Below are 17,850 nucleotides of genomic sequence, written 5' to 3'. Positions count from 1 at the left end.
TATATGATAGAAATGGAAAGTGTATCCTAAGAGGAGTTCTACTAAAAATGCTAAAAAGATTCTCTAAATTAAAAGGACTAGACTTTCTAATGTTAAGGATAGGATCCTCCCCACGGTGAAGTCTAGGTGTATAACTAAAACTTAAAAAGGTAACAAGACTAAAACTATAGCACACTAATGTATTAGTCCTAAAAACTAAAATATCTTGTTGGAAGTGCTCAATGTAATGACCTAGGTATGTATTGGAAAATAAAGAAAACTTAACTAAAAAATTACCTAAACAACTTTGTATTGCATAATTTGTTAGATACATATGAGAAAAAGGTGTTAAGAGGAGTCTAGGAAACTCATATAATCTAAGTTTGTCTTGTAGGAAAGTATTCAAGTTAAGTTCAAATAATTTTGAACTTCCTTCAAGATCAAAAATAGAAGATACAATACCATGAGATGTATCCAACAAACCATACAAACCAAAAGTTGGGTGCTTTATGAAGAAAACTAAAGTAGAAAGAGTCTTAAAGAAAGAAGGCTTATCTTCCTTGGGCACCACCAAGGAAGTAGCACAAGAAGTGGGACTAAGTGAAGTCCACTTCTTCTTCACTAAATCTTGAAGTTGAGATTCTTTTTCTCTAAAAAGGATTTGTTTTTGAATCTCCACTTCATGACTAGTGGCAACGTGAGAGAAAGAGTTAAGGTCTTGATGAATGAAGAAAGTCTTTTTAAAATCATTTTCAATGGGAAAGTGACTCACTTCAAGCATAAGCCCTTTGGAAGAAACATTATCCTCCTTACTCTTCTCTAAGAGTGTTGGTTGTTGTTTTTCATTTTCTAGCCACTCTTTTAACCTTCTCTATACTTTTCTTTATTTTTTCTTTCTTTTCTATTTTCTTTTCTTTTTCTTTCCTTCTAAGTTCCTCCTCTCTTGTTGTATTTTCTTGCTCATGCATACTCCTAGGAACTCTAACTTCTTTGCCTTTTTGAGATCTAGTTGGAACAATCCTAGGTTGGGATCCACTAGGTTCTCTCCTCTCAACTAATTTTGCAAGTAGTTGTTTTATTTCCTCATTATTTTTTTCAAACTCTTTTTCTTTTCTTCTCAATTCTTCCTCTCTTTTTATATTTTCCTCTTCTTTTTTTCTTAGGTACTCTTTAAGTTGCCTAATTTCTTCCCTAACACTAGACCTAGTACTACAAGAGTTATGACCATGGACACTAGAATGATCACTCATCTTTGATCCAAAAATGGTTTTCACAAAGTGTTTCCAAAAAGGTTTGAAAAAAAGTTTTCACAAAGAGTGAGTGATAAAAGGGTTTTCACAAAAAAGGATTTTCAAGGTGCAAGATAGGTATGAAAAGGCCTAAGTGTACAAAGTGAACTATCAAGGGAGGTGGACTACTAAGAAACACTTAAAAACCAAGCCTTTTCAAGTAAAAATCACTAAGCCTTTTCACACTTTTCTCACAAAAACAATTTTCACAATACTAAGGTGTGTGATGTGCACGCCCCCCTAGTAGGCAAATGAAGCCTTCTAAACGAAACAAATAAACAATGTAAAGTCCTAGGCAAATATACTACCAAAGCTTTAAAGCATGCAAAGGAAAACACTTAAAGCATATGCTAGTCGGTTTCCTAGGTGAAGGTTTTCAAATCACCTTCAAACTACACGAAACTACCACCAAATTGAAAAGGTTTAAAAATAGCCAATTACAAACCAAAAATGAATGAAACCAAGGCCAAAAACACAAGAGGCCGAAATTTAACAAGAAAGAAATAAGTAGAAGAAAAAAAAAGGAAGTCTCCAAGTCTTCAATTCTCCACCCCTTCACAATGAACACCCAATGTTAGTCTTGAAATGGTGTTTGCACTCTTTGAATTGGTGTGATCCTCCAAAGTTCCTTGAACTCCAATCGGACAACCCCTCCACTCAATCCACCAAGAAAGTGTGTAGTGTTTTAGAAGTTTTCCCCACCTAGATCAAGAAGAAAACACAACCCAAGAGTACAAGAGGCCAAGAAAGAAAAACTAAAAAGGCACAATTAAGAAAAGGCTAAACTCAAATGGAATTTATGAGACAAACTTAAGAGTAGAAGAAAGACTCAAAAACTGAAATTAAGGCACATTAATAAAAGGAAAGCACACAAAAGAGTAATTCCTAGAATGGCACTAGAATAGAATTTAGCAAGTAGGCTTAAAAGAAAAATTATGCACTTAACATGTTTGATTTATTGTCTCATTCGGCCATTAAGTATTGTCCAATGGTCCAAGAATTAACTCCAAGTGCTATGGTATGAAAGTTGGTCCAAAACTCCACAAGTCTAGCAAAGGTTCCCTTTTTCTTATTTTTGGTTTCTTTGTTCTTTTTGGGCTTGTCCAAGTCTTGGCTTTTATGTTTTTTTTTGTTCAAAGTCCAGCCACTTTTCTCTTTTTTTCTTTTGAATTTTATACTATTCCTTTGCTTGGGTTTTACACTTGTTTTTGGTGGTTTTGTTAGCAACTTTTTGGAGTATTCTTTTAGCAACTTACACTAGCTCAATGAGACAAAATTTGAGTGTTTTTCTTAAGTTTTTAATAGCCCACGTCCAGCAGCAAAGATAGGCATATTGAAATCAATTTCACACTCAAATTATCAAACATCATGTAGGCATACAAGTTCACCAAGGAATACACAAAAAATTGGCCGAAAATTTGAAGTAAGTATGTGTAAAGGAATTAATCACACATGATATTTTAAGTGATGTAGAACATGCTAGAACTAATTAGCATGCATGATTGACTCTCTAAAGCACATCAAGGACTCACGGCCATTTTATCAAACTAGTGGCATGCATGTCATTTTTTGTTCATTTCAAAGGCTAAGCATAAAAAACTTGGAATTTCTTTCAAGGTAGTTCAAAGAGACAAGCTTATGACAAAACCGGATGGATTAAAAAAATAAAAACATTAATGTATAACATGCAGCCCAAAATTTCCAGCAACTCAAAAATTTAAAGAAAAAAAGCAAGAACCTAAATAAGAAAGCCTAAAATGCCAAGATGATTCACAAAGAACATATGGTATGAATCAACAGATGAGAAGAGATTTATGGATCATCAAAATATGGCAATTAATATGATTCATTTAGGCACACTTAGGAGACATGTAAGGAAGACATGACATGACCGAATATTTTTTTTGAGATAAAGAGATTGTTACCCTTGAAGAACCAAGGCTCTAGATACCACTTGATGGCATCCTTACTTACATGAACTTGATATGATGAGCAAGGAGGAGGACGCCTTCTCCAAGGATCAAGTTCTTCAAAGGTGGACCAAGGTTTTAGGGTGGATGATGATGGAATGGACGAAAATGAAGGTTGGGTAGAAGGTGTTTGAGGAAATGCTTGAGAATGGTACTCTAGGGTTGGCTCACTTCATGATGATGAAGGCCACTTCTAGGGTTGTTTCTCTCAAGGTGGAGATGGTAGGGTTTGGCCGAAAATAGCCAAGGGTGACTAAGGAAAGATATAAAGGCACTAAAGGCTCTCTTTATATTCAATATCCAAAAGTATTTACAAGGTGTGGGGTGTTGGGTATTTATAGGAGGGGAGGCATCTAGGGTTGCATTTGGAGTAGGCAAATGCATTCCAAATGAAATGCAAATGAACCCTAGATGCAACTTGGTGGCCAAGGATGGAATCTTTGGGTTTAGATTGGCTATATCTAGGTGCATGATAAGACCATGCAACCTTTGCCCTCCACTTGGGCCTAAGCCTTTCTAACACCAAAAATAGATCCAATGAACACCAAAAAAATGCGTCACCCTTCTAGTTAACACCCTAGCCCAAAATTAAAAACCCTAATCATCTAGAGCACCCCATAATACAAGGGTAAAAAGGGAAATACAAGGGAAAATAAATTCTAAGTCCTAAACACCCCAAAATACAAGGGTAAAATTGGAAATACAAGTAAAATAAATTCTATGATTAAAAAGAACTTAGGAGCTAAGGTCCAAAAGTGGCCTCACTAACCCATTCCTCTTGCCTCCTTTAATATATCACCTCTTGGTCTTCTCGGCCTTAGTGTTATTCCATCATTCCCTCCCTCTTGAAAAGGATTTGACCTCAAATCAAGAGGTTCCTCATGGTGGGCATCATGACCAACAAAAACATAAAAATAAGCATTAGAGGTAATAGTATATGATAGAAATGGAAAGTGTATCCTAAGAGGAGTTCTACTAAAAATGCTAAAAAGATTCTCTAAATTAAAAGGACTAGACTTTCTAATGTTAAGGATAGGATCCTCCCCACGGTGAAGTCTAGGTGTATAACTAAAACCTAAAAAGGTAAAAAGACTAAAACTATAGCACACTAATGTATTAGTCCTAAAAACTAAAATATCTTGTTGGAAGTGCCCAATGTAATGACCTAGGTATGTATTGGAAAATAAAGAAAACTTAACTAAAAAATTACCTAAACAACTTTGTATTGCATAATTTGTTAGATACATATGAGAAAAAGGTGTTAAGAGGAGTCTAGGAAACTCATATAATCTAAGTTTGTCTTGTAGGAAAGTATTCAAGTTAAGTTCAAATAAGTTTGAACTTCCTTCAAGATCAAAAATAGAAGATACAATACCATGAGATGTATCCAACAAACCATACAAACCAAAAGTTGGGTGCTTTATGAAGAAAAATAATGAAGGTTATTTGGGATGAGGTTACTAATGAAGCCACTTGGGAGTTGGAAGACAGGATGAAGGATCAATACCCATATCTCTTTTTGAGTAAGTGAATTTTCAGGGACGAAAATTTTTGTTGTTGGGGAGAGTTGTAACACCATGAAAATACTGAGCTATTTGATAGAAATACTATATATATATATATATATATATGTGTGTTATATATATGCTGTTTATATGGATTTGGATTGGATTATGGAGATGTGGATTTGAAATGTACTTACCTCTGTGCATGTTGTATGTTGATGTGGTTTTGAATAGTTGTTTAAGCTTGGCAGTGATTTTATAGTATGAGATGAGAGGTTGATGTTTTGAGAGGTTTGTCTAGGCATGTGTGTGAATGAATTTGGTGAATGATGCATTGTACACCATTATACTGAACTTGTACTAAGAGGGAAGAAGACTGATTACCTTCCTTCTCATCTTGGTTAAGTGAATAGGTGCTAAGGGTGAAATTTGGAAATTTTGGAAAATGACTATATATAGGGACTTAGGACCGGAGGATTTCATTTGTCAGAGAGAGACAATTTCTAGAGAGAGGAAGTAGAGAGAGGAGCTCTGGTCCGGAGGGAAGTTGAGGACACATTTAGGAAGCTTATCAAGCTAAGATCAATCTTCAAAACTGGAGTTTTAAGAGATTTGGCCTCTAAAACCTTGAAAAGTGAGATTGAAGTTTGAATTGGGAATTTGAGGGTTTTGTTCAAATCTTCATTTCGGAAGTCTCTGAGGTAAGGGTAGTACTTATAAGACTTAATCTAGTATGTATGGAGTTGAAATATCACATTGATTCCATGTTTTACATATGGTTGAGGTTGGATTGAGCTGGAAAGGTTTTGGTTAGGGTTCTTCATGATTTCCTATGATTTTCATGGATTAATGATTAAAACTTGTTTTTATTACTTATTGTGGCATTTTGGGCTGGTTTGCATGTGTTGGGAATTCTCTATTTGTAGGTTTTTTTTCAAAAATGGAGGATTTCTGTCACAAACGGCTGAGCCATTTTGAACGGCTGAGACCTTTAGGGTCTGCGTGACAGGGGAGGGTTTCTGGAACCAAACGGCTGAGCCGTTTAAAAGGCTGAGCGCTTTGGGGGCAGAGAGCTAGAGGAGAATCCCTGGAGGCAAAGCGCTGAGCGCTTTGGAGACGCTGAGCACTTTTATGTTTTCAGAATTTCATTTTTTAGTCTGCATAAAAGTTGAAGCCTTGGATGTTATCTTTCCAATGGCGTTGGAATCACTCAAAAATGAGGTCTAGAACTCCAGATATGACTATTTTAGTGAATAGGGGTCAAGTTGCCAGCATTGGTTATAGCTGTTACGGTTTTTAGAATTTTTAACAAAGTAGATGATGAAATTAGGACTTGTTGTCTTCATAAGAGTTGTAGGAAATCTTCTTTTCTTTAATATGAGATAAGTATGAGCATGATAAGAGTAGTAATACTCCTAATATTCTATTTTATGTGAAGATTGTCATTTCACAAATGGTAATTTGGTTAAGTTGATAGTTGTTTTGGGTGTTTAATTAATTTTGTTGTTATACTGAGTAATTTGGCATGGTTATGGAAAAACTTTGTATGTAATTATGGAATATACTATGTGTGTTTGGTTTGGAAAGCTAATAGGACTTAGAGTAGTAAGGTTATGGTATGGATTGGGAGATCTCTTGGTGAGATCAGGATATAATCTTTGGGAAAATATTGAATTTGGGAGTCCCATTGTGAGGATTTCAATATGAAGTTTTTCCAAAGATTGTATAATAAACCACTTCAAATGTTAGCTGGATTCTGAAATACTCCTCTAAGTATTCTATTTGCTATGGGGGCAAGGCCGAGTCATACCGATGGATGAAGTGGCCACAATCACCAGGGTTACGTGACGACGTAATCCAACTGTATATTTTCCATGAGAGGTTAGGTGTGTGACATGGGTTGATGACATGTTTCATCGTATCAACACTTGGTTTGGATGTGTTGAGGCCAACATTTGGTTTGGATGTGTTGGTTACATCATGCATTATACAGAGGTGTGACTTTGTTTTGGATGTGGAATATGTATACGTATGGTATGGATTGTATACATTGGTTATGGATTCTTTATTATCATAAAATATGTATGCATTGGCATGGATGTGTATACATTAGATTCTGGATTGGTTTATATTTGGCATGGAAATAACTGTTTATAATGTTCATTCCCTTAGTATGGATACATACTGTTGATGAATATCTAGTTTAATGATATTTCATTTTATTATACTATGGTTGGTTTTATATGTGTTAACCCTTATATTTCCATGATGTGGACTGTGATGATCTCACTATGTGGGGGAGCAGATCAAGTGTGATGTTTTGGGATAACAAGGAGTCTTTTTGGGTAGCTGCTTTGAGAAGTGGCTAGGCTTAGAGCTTGACCAGCACCTAGGGTGTCTTATTTTGATGTCTTCATGACATTGTAATTATATTATCTTTTTGGATTACTGTATAATCTTACTAAGGATGATGACTATACTATAAAAACATTTTATATATTTTGGAAAACAATGTATATATTGTTGTATATTTACACTCTAGCGTAGCTGACCCTTGTTCTATTTTCCTTATTATATATTATTTTAAATTGGTTGGTTTTGTTTGTGACGGCCTAAGGTAGGTCGTTACAGGTTCCCTGTTGGAAGAATCCCTAAGTCTTGGCTGTCTTGGGGGTCTTTGATAGCAATCATCATTGTGATGACTACTATAAAAGTTATCACTTGGAGGTTGGGTATGATGCCCTTCCTCCTCATAAACACTTGAAGCTATTCTAACCCCCTTGCCCTTTGAGGAATTAGGGGAGGAGACTCTTGGTCTAGATCCACTAGGTTCCCCTTCCCCCCCCCCCCCCCACAACTAGCCTAGCAAGCAACCTTCTTATTTCCTCATTATTTTTCTCTTTTTCTTTTTCTCTTTTTCTTAACTCTTCCTTTCTTTTTATGTTTTCTTCCTCTTTTTTTTCTCAAATATCCCTTTAACTCTCTAAGATCATCCCTAACACTAGGCCTACTACTATATGAATTATGACCATGTACACTAGAATGATCACTCATCTTTGATCAAGAAAAGGTTTTCACAAATTGAAATCAAAAGATTGGCACAAAAAGGTTTTCACAAAGAGTGAGTGATAAGAGGCTTTCACAAAAGGTTTTAAAAGGTGTAAGATTATATGAAAAGGCCTAAGTGTACAAATTGAACTATAAAGGGAGGTGGACTACTAAGAATTACTTAAAAACCAGTCTTTTCAAGTAAAAATCACTAAGCTCTTTCACACTTTTTTTACAAAACAATTTTCCACAAGAATTAAGTGTATGTGTGCACGGCCCCCCTAGTAGGCAAATTGTAGCCTTCTAAACAAAAAAAAAGAACAAAGAGCCTAAACACTTATACTATAAAAGCTATAAAACATGCAAAGGAAAGCAACTTAAAGCATATTCTAGTCGAATTCCCTAGGGTGGGAGCTTGAAGTGACCTTGGTGGTGTTCAAGCCAATCCCACAAGCACTACTCAAGTTACCCTACAACTAATAAGGTTTAAAAATGGCCAATTACAACCCAAAAATAACGAAAATCAAGGCCCAAAATACAAGAGGCCAAAAATTAAGCAAGAAAGAACAAGTAAGAAAGAAAACAAATTAAAAGTCTTCGACTCTTCCAATTTGGCTCCCCTTCACAAGGAAAAAACTAGGTTAGTCCTCTTCTTTGGTGTTTGCACTCTTTGAGATATGGTATCCTTCTCCAAAGTACTTTGGTTCCCACGGTTTTAATCTCCACTCAATCCCCTAAAGAAATTTTGCTAAGGGTTTCTTGGAGGTAGTACTTCACCTACACCCAAAGATAACAAACCAACCAATAACAAGAAAGAGGTCAAAGGAATAAAAACTGAAATTGCTCAATTTAAAAGCTAAACTCAAAGAGAGATTAATGACACAAACTTAAGAGTTCGAAATAAGACAAGAAAAAATTAAGACAATAAAAAAAGGCTAGCACACAAAGGAAAAGTCCTAGAATGGCACAAGAACGGAATTGAAACTTAATGGTTTAGCACTTGTAAAATTTTATGTCCTTTTTGGTAAAGTCCAGACACATTTTTGTTTCTCAAAAGGGTCCAATAAGGTCCAAAAATTCAGTCCAAGTCCAACTCCAATGTGCAAGGGTAATTAGGTCAAATGTCGATAAGTCTAGTAACAAATCTTTTTGTTTTGTTTTGTTTCCTTTTGGCCTTTTTGGTTACATTTCTTTTAATATTTCTGTCCAGATTTTTGTTTCTATTTTATTTTTAAATGTTGCTTGGTTTTTACACTTGTGGGTGATTAAAAATGCAGCACATATAAGGAGTAAAAAATAGATAGACAAGTGGCAACACGTGAGTGGGTATAGAAGCATTTTGTGAGTGGAGTGTGTCTTGTACTATTTCTTTTTGGTGCAGATTTTTTTTAAAGATTCCAGCACTCACACACAAAATTTATCACTCACACATGTACACAAAGGACAAAGTAATAATCATGTAATGATTTGTATGGAAAGGTGGCCAATCATGTATGTGTAGGAAGCAAATAACACAGATTTCAACACAAATTTGGAGCATGCCAAGGACTAATCAACATGCATGAATGACCTCTAAAATGGTGCAGGAAATTTTGGCCACCTCATGGAAAAAAAACAAATACATTCATGTTTTCATTTTCTCATACATCAAGTTGGTGCATCATACTTATAGTTTTTTGTCTTTTTGAGATGGGTGAGAGAAACACACTTTTGACAAAACTTAAAGGGTAAAAAGATCAAAAAGAGATGCAAAAGATGTTCTTGATGTTCATAATATATTTTTCCAGCACTCGAGCAAAAACAAAAATGGCACACAAGAACCTAAAACTCGAGAAAAACCCTAAAGCACAAAAGGAGGCTCAAAAACAAGTAATGAACCATGGAGCAACATAAGAAGAAATTTTTAATAAGGTTTTCATGGATGACAATGAGACTCAAGAAGGCGCAAATGATGACTCAAAAGAGATAAAGACTCAAAGAAATGAATAGGAAGCTAGTTACCCTTGAAGACAACCTAAGCTCTTGATACGAAATGAACATCTTTCCCTTCTGATTCACTAAGGGAACTGGATGACTTCCAACAAGACCTTAGGTGATGGAGGACCATCCTTGAGACATCATATAGGGCCTATCACAAGGTCCATGGCTAGGAGAGTAGAGGATGATGAAGAACACACCACACCAAAAGCCATAATCATCATGGGTGTTGATTTTGGGCCCTCTCCTTAGCTTGTTCCTTTCTTTTCCTATTTTGCCCTTGTATTTTGGGGTAAATTAGATACTAGGATTTTATTTTGTATTTTTCTTTAGCCTTTTTATTATGGAGAAAAATTAGTCTTAGGATTTATTTAGGGACTTAACCTTGATTTGTGAGGTCAAAAGTCGATTTCTTTTATTTTTCAGGACTAAGGGTACTTTAGACTTTTTGGAGAGATGAGAGCCATTTCATTTAGGTTGTATCTAGGGCTCATTTAGGGTGCATTTGGGCTTGAAATTTTTGGCCAAATGCTCCCAAGAAACCCTAGATGTTCTCCTCTCTCTATAAGTACTCTAGTTCCTCTAACTTGTACCCACTTTGGAATATATGCATTTTGAGTGAGCCTTGTTGCCTCAAAAAGCCTTCCTTAGTCTCTTAGGTCTCCATGGACATTCTCTTCTCCTCTCTTGCTAGAGTAAACTAGAGCTCCCTTTAGTGGCCTCCACCATCCCTTGGTGGAGAGAGCTAGCCAAGAGCATCAAAAACCCCTTCCACCTCTCCTCCACCCTATTCGCCCACCTCCACCCTTCACACTTCCAACTTTGTTTCCACCACCCTTGAGGAACATCCAGCCATCATCCTTCTTCCTAGCCCATGGAGAAAGAGGGAGCTCCTCCTTGGAAGCCAAAGAACACACCATGAAAGGAAGGAGCCCATCATTAGCCTTAATCTTGTTTGGAATAATCCTCTTCCCCTTTCATGAGAAGGTGATAGATCTAGCTTCAATTGATGCTTTCTTTGCTTGGGACACTCACTCAAATAGTCCTGTACCTTCCATCCTCGCTGATACCCTGATCGCGATCGACTTCTACCACCAGAAGCTTGAAAACAAACTACTTCTAAAGGATATGCTAACAAAACTAGAATAAAAGTACAAGATGATGTGAACACTACTTAAAAGTTAAGCCAACTCGAACGAACCTATTTTGGAGCCTATAAAAGGAAGACCAAGAGAATTTTTTAAAGGTAAGTTGGATTATTAAAAGGCACCAACATACAAATTAGCATAGTTTTTATACTTGCTTCATACTCTATTTTTCCAGAGATCTCATCTTCTACAGACAAAGAAATGAGAATACTTCATTAGTGAAAACTACTGAACAAGGAGAGTTTACTAAAATCTTAGTAGTTGCTAGAATTCAAAACCTAAAATTACATTAGCTTGTCCTACCCAGCTCTGGCATATAGAGGGTCAGGGAGGTGGAAAAATTTTTCAACCAATTGGTTAAGGTTACTCATAGTAGGAGGTTGCGAGGGTGAGGTTTTTAACAGTGTTGAGGGAGTAACTTGGCAGGTAGCTAAGGTGATGGAAACCTAATCCACAAGGATTCCTTTGGAAGAGGTAAGACCAAGAAAGGTGAAGGTTGATCCATAGGAAAGCTCACACATGAAGACCATTGGGCCTTTAACTAGGTCCATGGTTAGGAGGCTAGAAGAAGCTTCTACGGAGAAGGTGCATTTTAGACCTATGCTTTACTTAAGTATTCAGTATGATTCCTCTTAGTATTTTGTTAGTCTTTATTGTAAATACATTGTACATATTGTATATGATATTTTTTTGACCTTGTATTTTGGGTCAACTAGTGTAGGATTTTTGTTCCTTGTATTTTGGTATAATTAGTAGTTTAGGAGAGGTGTCACTAGAAAAAACATGGGATTGTTTGGGCTTGGATGGCCCAAATGGATTTCTAAAATACATTAAGGTTGGACATCCACTTTCCTAGGCAAGTGGTTTGGACGTCCAAGCTTGGTGAGGGAGCCATCCAATGTCCAAACTTGTAGAAGAAGCTTTCATTTGTCCTTGAAAGTGACATCTCAACTAACTACTAAAAGTAATCATTAGGATTGTTAATTGGAGTTAAAATAAGCTAACCTAAGTCATCTTTAAACTAAGGTTAGCTTAGCTTGCTCCACAAGCTTCTATGAAGGTAACTAGGAATAGTTAGTTTAAGTGTAAGAAGGCTAACTATGGTTTTACTTGAACAATGGTTAGACTAGCTAACACCATAAGCTACCTATTCTCTATATAAAGCCTTTCCATTACTTTGTAGACACTTTTCGATGATATATGTGAGATTGTCAAGTTTTTTATCTGAGTTCTCTCTCCCTAAAAGTCCTAAATCTCCTTAATCTTGATCTAATTCTCTTATCCTCTTCATAAAGAGCGTGATGAGGATCGAAGTGGTTCATCTTCCTCCAATGAGTGGCACCACTTGAAGAGTTTATTTCACCTTCTAAGGTGAACACCAAGGCTTCCTCATCCATTGGAGGCTTTGGAGAAACTTAAGGAGTGTCAAGAAGCCAAAGGTCTAGGGAGAAACTTGAAGGAGAAGCCAACACCAATCTGGATTCTCTAGAAGGTTTCTAGCATAAGGGTTATATAAAAATAGCAAGAGGCTAGTTTGTGTAGGGAAAATCTAGTAGGTGGTTGGTGATTGTGTAGTTATTGTTGATCATAGTGAAAAAATATCACAATGTGTCAAGACTGGACAGCCCAAAGTTAGGTGAACCAAGAAAAATCTCTGTTTGCAATTTCTCTTACCTAATCTCCTTTACATTCTTCAATTGTTTATAATTAATTAAATATGTGTTGAACACTCAACTATCGTGTTAAAATCTGTTAAAATATTTTATCAAGAAAGAATGAAGTTTATGGAATCGGAAGAATTAGTTTCTTAAGAATTGTTTTATAGAAAATCATTCAGAAGCAAACTTTGATAAAAGTAAGTTTGAAGAACCTTTAGAAACACCTATTTTCGAGTATCAGAATTTTTTAAATACTTGATTTTTAAGTAACACAACAATTCAACTTGAAGTGAGCGGAAAAACACATAGAAGGGGGGTTGAATATGTGTGTGAACAAAGGAATTTTAAAAACATTTTTGCAGAGGACTCTTTCTTCGTCCAATATAAATATTACTTTAAATGCTTAACTAAAGTTGTGCATGATTGGTTCAACAAAAAAAATTTGCATCTAATAATTTATCGTTTGCACATGGAAAATGCTTCTTAAACAAAAATTGTTCTTTTAAAAAAGTAATTTCAACAAGCGTGATTTTCGTCTGAAGATGGTTATAATGGATGATGAGCATTGGACAAAGTTTTCACTATAATAAATCAACTAAATAAAAGTACGTCTAAAGCATTGAAAAATAATGCAAGCACTTTTATACTGGTTCGCTCAAACTGAGCTATGTCCAGTCTCCTTCAATTGAAGGGTTCCACTAAATGTTCAATGAAGTACAAGTATTATATATTCAGCCACTTTAGGCTTGTAGTGAGTATTATAGACCACCCAGGTCACGACCACTCATGGTCGGCCAACTTTACTCATTGGTTCTAGTATTCTTTAATCAGCCTCTTCAGGCTAACAGTGAGTATTCTAGACCACCCAAGTCACGACCACTCCTGGTCCCAAGCATTCTCAACCTTTCCTGGTGATGGAAATCTAATCTCCAAGGATCCCTTTGGAAGAGGTAAGACCAAGAAGGGTGAAGGTTGATCCATGGAGGCTCACCCTTGAAGACCATTGGGCCTTTAACTAGGTCCATGGTTAGGAGGCTAGAGGAGGCTTCTACAGAGGAAGTGCTTCTTATACCTATGATCAATATGAGTATTGAGTATGATTCCTCTTTTTAGTCTCATAGTCTCCATTGTACATACATTGTATAGTTTGATTTCTTGTACCTTGTATATAGTAGATACTTGTATAGGTGTATTTTTGCCTTTGTATTTGAGAGGCACTCTGTTTCCTTTTAGTAGCTATTGTATATTATTTATAGGGTAGTTTACTTGGGCACTTTGACTCCATTTAACCTAATCTAGAAATACACTCTTTTCTTATTTTTCTAGTAGTAAGATTGGGAGTAGCATTAGCAAGCTAGAGAGTGTTACTAGCAATTGGGCCTAGATGTGGGCCTAAGAAAAATTTTACATATTGGACTCATTTTACTCCTAATTTTTCATAGATTTGATTTAGCTAGGTTCCATTCATATTGGATGAACCTAACTAAACCAAATCAACATTTTCAAAACTGGTTGGAGTAAAATAAAGTCCAAAGAGCCGCCCACCTTGGTTTATGTTCACATTGGCCGAATTGCTTGTCTCCTCTCAAGCTTAGAAGCTTGAAGCACAAGCTTCTCCTTAGCTTGCTTACCAAGAAATCTAAGTGAGTAGCTTTCTCTCCAAGCCTCTAGACCATGGACGGTTAGCTAGACCTTACCATGGTTCCTCGTGAACCATGGTTACGGCTAGCTTGCTCTCCAAGCTTCCTACTCCTATATATTTGTTTTTCCTTCTTTGTAAAACACTTTTGGCATATATTTGAGAGATAATTCAGAGATTTTTCATATTTCTCTCTTCTAAAAGTCCCTAAACCTCTTTGATATTCATCCAATTCTCTTATCCCTTCCCTAGAAGAGTGTGGTGAAAATTGAAGAGACTTATCTCTTCATCAAAGAGTGGCATCTCTTGGGAGAGTTCTCCACCAAACCATGGTGGTTCTAAGGTCTCTACCTCCATTAGAAACCTTAGCAAAGCTTAAGAAGAATCAAGGAGCTGAAGATCTAGGGAGGAACTTGAAGAGGATTCACATCAATCCGGATTCTCCAACAAGTTTTCCATCATTTGGTATCAAGAGCTATTCCTCCTTGGTAATTTCGTTCTTGAGCTTTTTTCTTCCAATTTTGTTCGGTAAAAAAACATGTGTAAATGTGTCTAAACTGTTCCTACATGTGTTTCCTTTTATTGTCTTGTGTTTGTGTTCCTTGAGTGGTTTTTGTGTCACATCCATAAATCTATAGAACACACTCACTTTGTCTTGTTTGTTTTTGGTTCATGTTCTAAATTCTTGTGAATCAATCTTTGTGTGTGCCTTAGGTATTCTTTGTATGTCTTTTTAAATGTTTTAGGATTGCTTTTATCTTCCATTGGACTCCTATTAATTTCGGACTAAAAAGAAATTCCCAAAAAGAAACAAGAATACAAGCATTTTACATTTCTTAATATACTAGTTTTGTGTTAGAGTCATGTTTAGTTGTTTTGCTTTTCATTAAATCCTTGTTGTGCCTTTTTATTTTTGAATCTATATGAATTGATCTCTATTCTTGTATGTTTTCATTTCTGGCTGAACATTAATACTCATAGAGTGCTCATAAAATGATTCCAATACATGTTATTAGTCCTAACATGTTCTAGAGTCAATTTTTTGTGAACTTCATTTGCTATTAGTTTCTTAGCAATTTGTGGCCAGCAATTCCTTCTGTGTCTTGTGTTTGTTTTGAAAAAAGAAAACAGAGTTAGAAGTGTATTAAAAACGAAAATCAAAGTGTATAAAAGATGAGAACAACACCAAAACTAGTAACAATTTGTGTTGAAAATTTTGACTAGTACATTTACACTTCTACTCTTCTTACTTCTCTTTTCTCCACCATTTGGAAACCTCTTTATTAATTGTGTGGCCTCTGTTTTTAAATGCTTTCTCTGTATTAAAAGAAAATAAAGAGACAAAAATACAAGAAAAAGAAAAGAAAACAAAAGAGAAAAACATAGAAAAAGAAAGGTGAAAACAAAACATCACTAGTAGCACTTGGCCTTGAATTTTCGTGTGATTTTTCTTGAGGTTTGTTTGCTGTCTAGTGGTTGGAAAAAGACTTTTAAACCATCAAAATATTAGCAGAAATTTTGTTTTGGTTTTTGTAATCAATTCTAGAGCCATTCCTAGGATTATTCTTTTGTGTCCTAGCTTTGAAATAAACCCTTAATTGTTGCTTTGTGTCTTCTTGACTTTCTTTGTTTTGTCACATCAATTCCTATAAGAGTGTAGCCTATTCTAATTGTGCATTTTCAGTTTTAATTTCTTGGCCTCTACTCTCTCTTGTTGACTGTTAAGCCTTTGATATGATTCCTAATTGCACCAGAGTTGAAAAAAGGATCTTTTGGGTTCAAAATCTTAGACTTAATTTCTGGAATGTAGGGAAGGATCTTTTGGGTTAAAATCTTGGACTTAATTTCTAGAATGTGGGTAAGGAAATTAGATGCAAGAAATGGAGGGAAGGAAACGGTAAAGGAATGGAGGAAGAATCACTCTTCCAAGGAAGGCTTCACACAAAGAATTGTGGATGATCCTTTGATATGCCCAAATTCTTGAATCACTCAAGAACAATTGGAGAATCACTCTCAGTTAATAAAACTCAAATTCTGATCTGTTTTTTATTCATCCCAATGGGCAGCTTATATAGCTTACAACCAACACCTTTCACTTACATTAGTGGGCAATTAATGGACTCCACTAAGCCTATCAATTATGACCACTAATGACAAAACATTAAAAAAAATCACTTTAGTGGGTAATTGTTGAACTCCACTAAGCCTAACAATTATGACCACTAATGACAAAACATTAAAAACACATGCTAAATTCGTGCACCCTTTGGTATGCCTCATGGCTGATTCATCCCAAAGGTTTTGGACCTTATTTAACTAAAAACAACTTGCCTAATAACTAGCCCAATAAGTGGTGCAGCCCAAACAAGAGTTGGCAGCCACTTTAACAAGAGTTTTAGGCCTTTATTTACTAATTACAAGTACTAAAAACACCCACTAAGAAAACCCTAGTCATTGGTCCTCCAAGTCCTTTGAGTGCTCCCATCAGATTCACATCATACCCTCCTTCTTTGAGGAGATTCGTCCAAATGATATGATTCCTAATTGCACCAGAGTTGAAAAAGGATCTTTTGGGTTCAAAATCTTAGACTTAATTTCTGGAATGTAGGGAAGGATCTTTTGGGTTAAAATCTTGGACTTAATTTCTGGAATGTGGGTAAGGAAATTAGATGCAAGAAATGGAGGGAAGGAAACGGTAAAGGAATGGAGGAAGAATCACTCTTCCAAAGAAGGCTTCACACAAAGAATTGTGGATGATCCTTTGATATGCCCAAATTCTTGAATCACTCAAGAACAATTGGAGAATCACTCTCAGTTAATAAAACTCAAATTCTGATCTGTTTTTTTATTCATCCCAATGGGCAGCTTATATAGCTTACAACCAACACCTTTCACTTACATTAGTGGGCAATTAATGGACTCCACTAAGCCTATCAATTATGACCACTAATGACAAAACATTAAAAAAAAATCACTTTAGTGGGCAATTGTTGAACTCCACTAAGCCTAACAATTATGACCACTAATGACAAAACATTAAAAACACATGCTAAATTCGTGCACCCTTTGGTATACCTCATGGCTGATTCATCCCAAAGGTTTTGGACCTTATTTAACTAAAAACAACTTGCCTAATAACTAGCCCAATAAGTGGTGCAGCCCAAACAAGAGTTGGCAGCCACTTTAACAAGAATTTTAGGCCTTTATTTACTAATTACAAGTACTAAAAACACCCACTAAGAAAACCCTAGTCATTGGTCCTCCAAGTCCTTTGAGTGCTCCCATCAGATTCACATCATACCCTCCTTCTTTGAGGAGATTCGTCCCGAATCTTAAAACTTTATTTATTTCCTAATTTATTTAATTCAGTAACTACTGCCGAAACACAAATGCTGCCTCCTGGGTCGAAGACATCTCGCTTGTATCCATCTCTAGCTTCACCTGTTGGTAAGTTATTAATCATCAACGAAACAAATAAAACCTCTTCAAACTCATAACCACAAACATACTGAATGAATAGGAATTGAATCCCATTCAAGTGGCAGCTTTGGAAAATAGTAACTTCAAACAATAAATCAACTTCATCTTCGAGGTCCAAGGTCTCTTGAATTTTATTTTGAGAGGTGGGCAGAATGTA

This window comes from Cajanus cajan, chromosome 9 (assembly GCF_000230855.2).
Source record: "Cajanus cajan strain Asha chromosome 9, NIPB_CcT2T_4, whole genome shotgun sequence".
Lineage (NCBI taxonomy): Eukaryota > Viridiplantae > Streptophyta > Magnoliopsida > Fabales > Fabaceae > Cajanus > Cajanus cajan.
The sequence above is the reverse complement of the archived record's forward strand: the minus strand, read 5'-3'. Positions refer to the sequence as shown.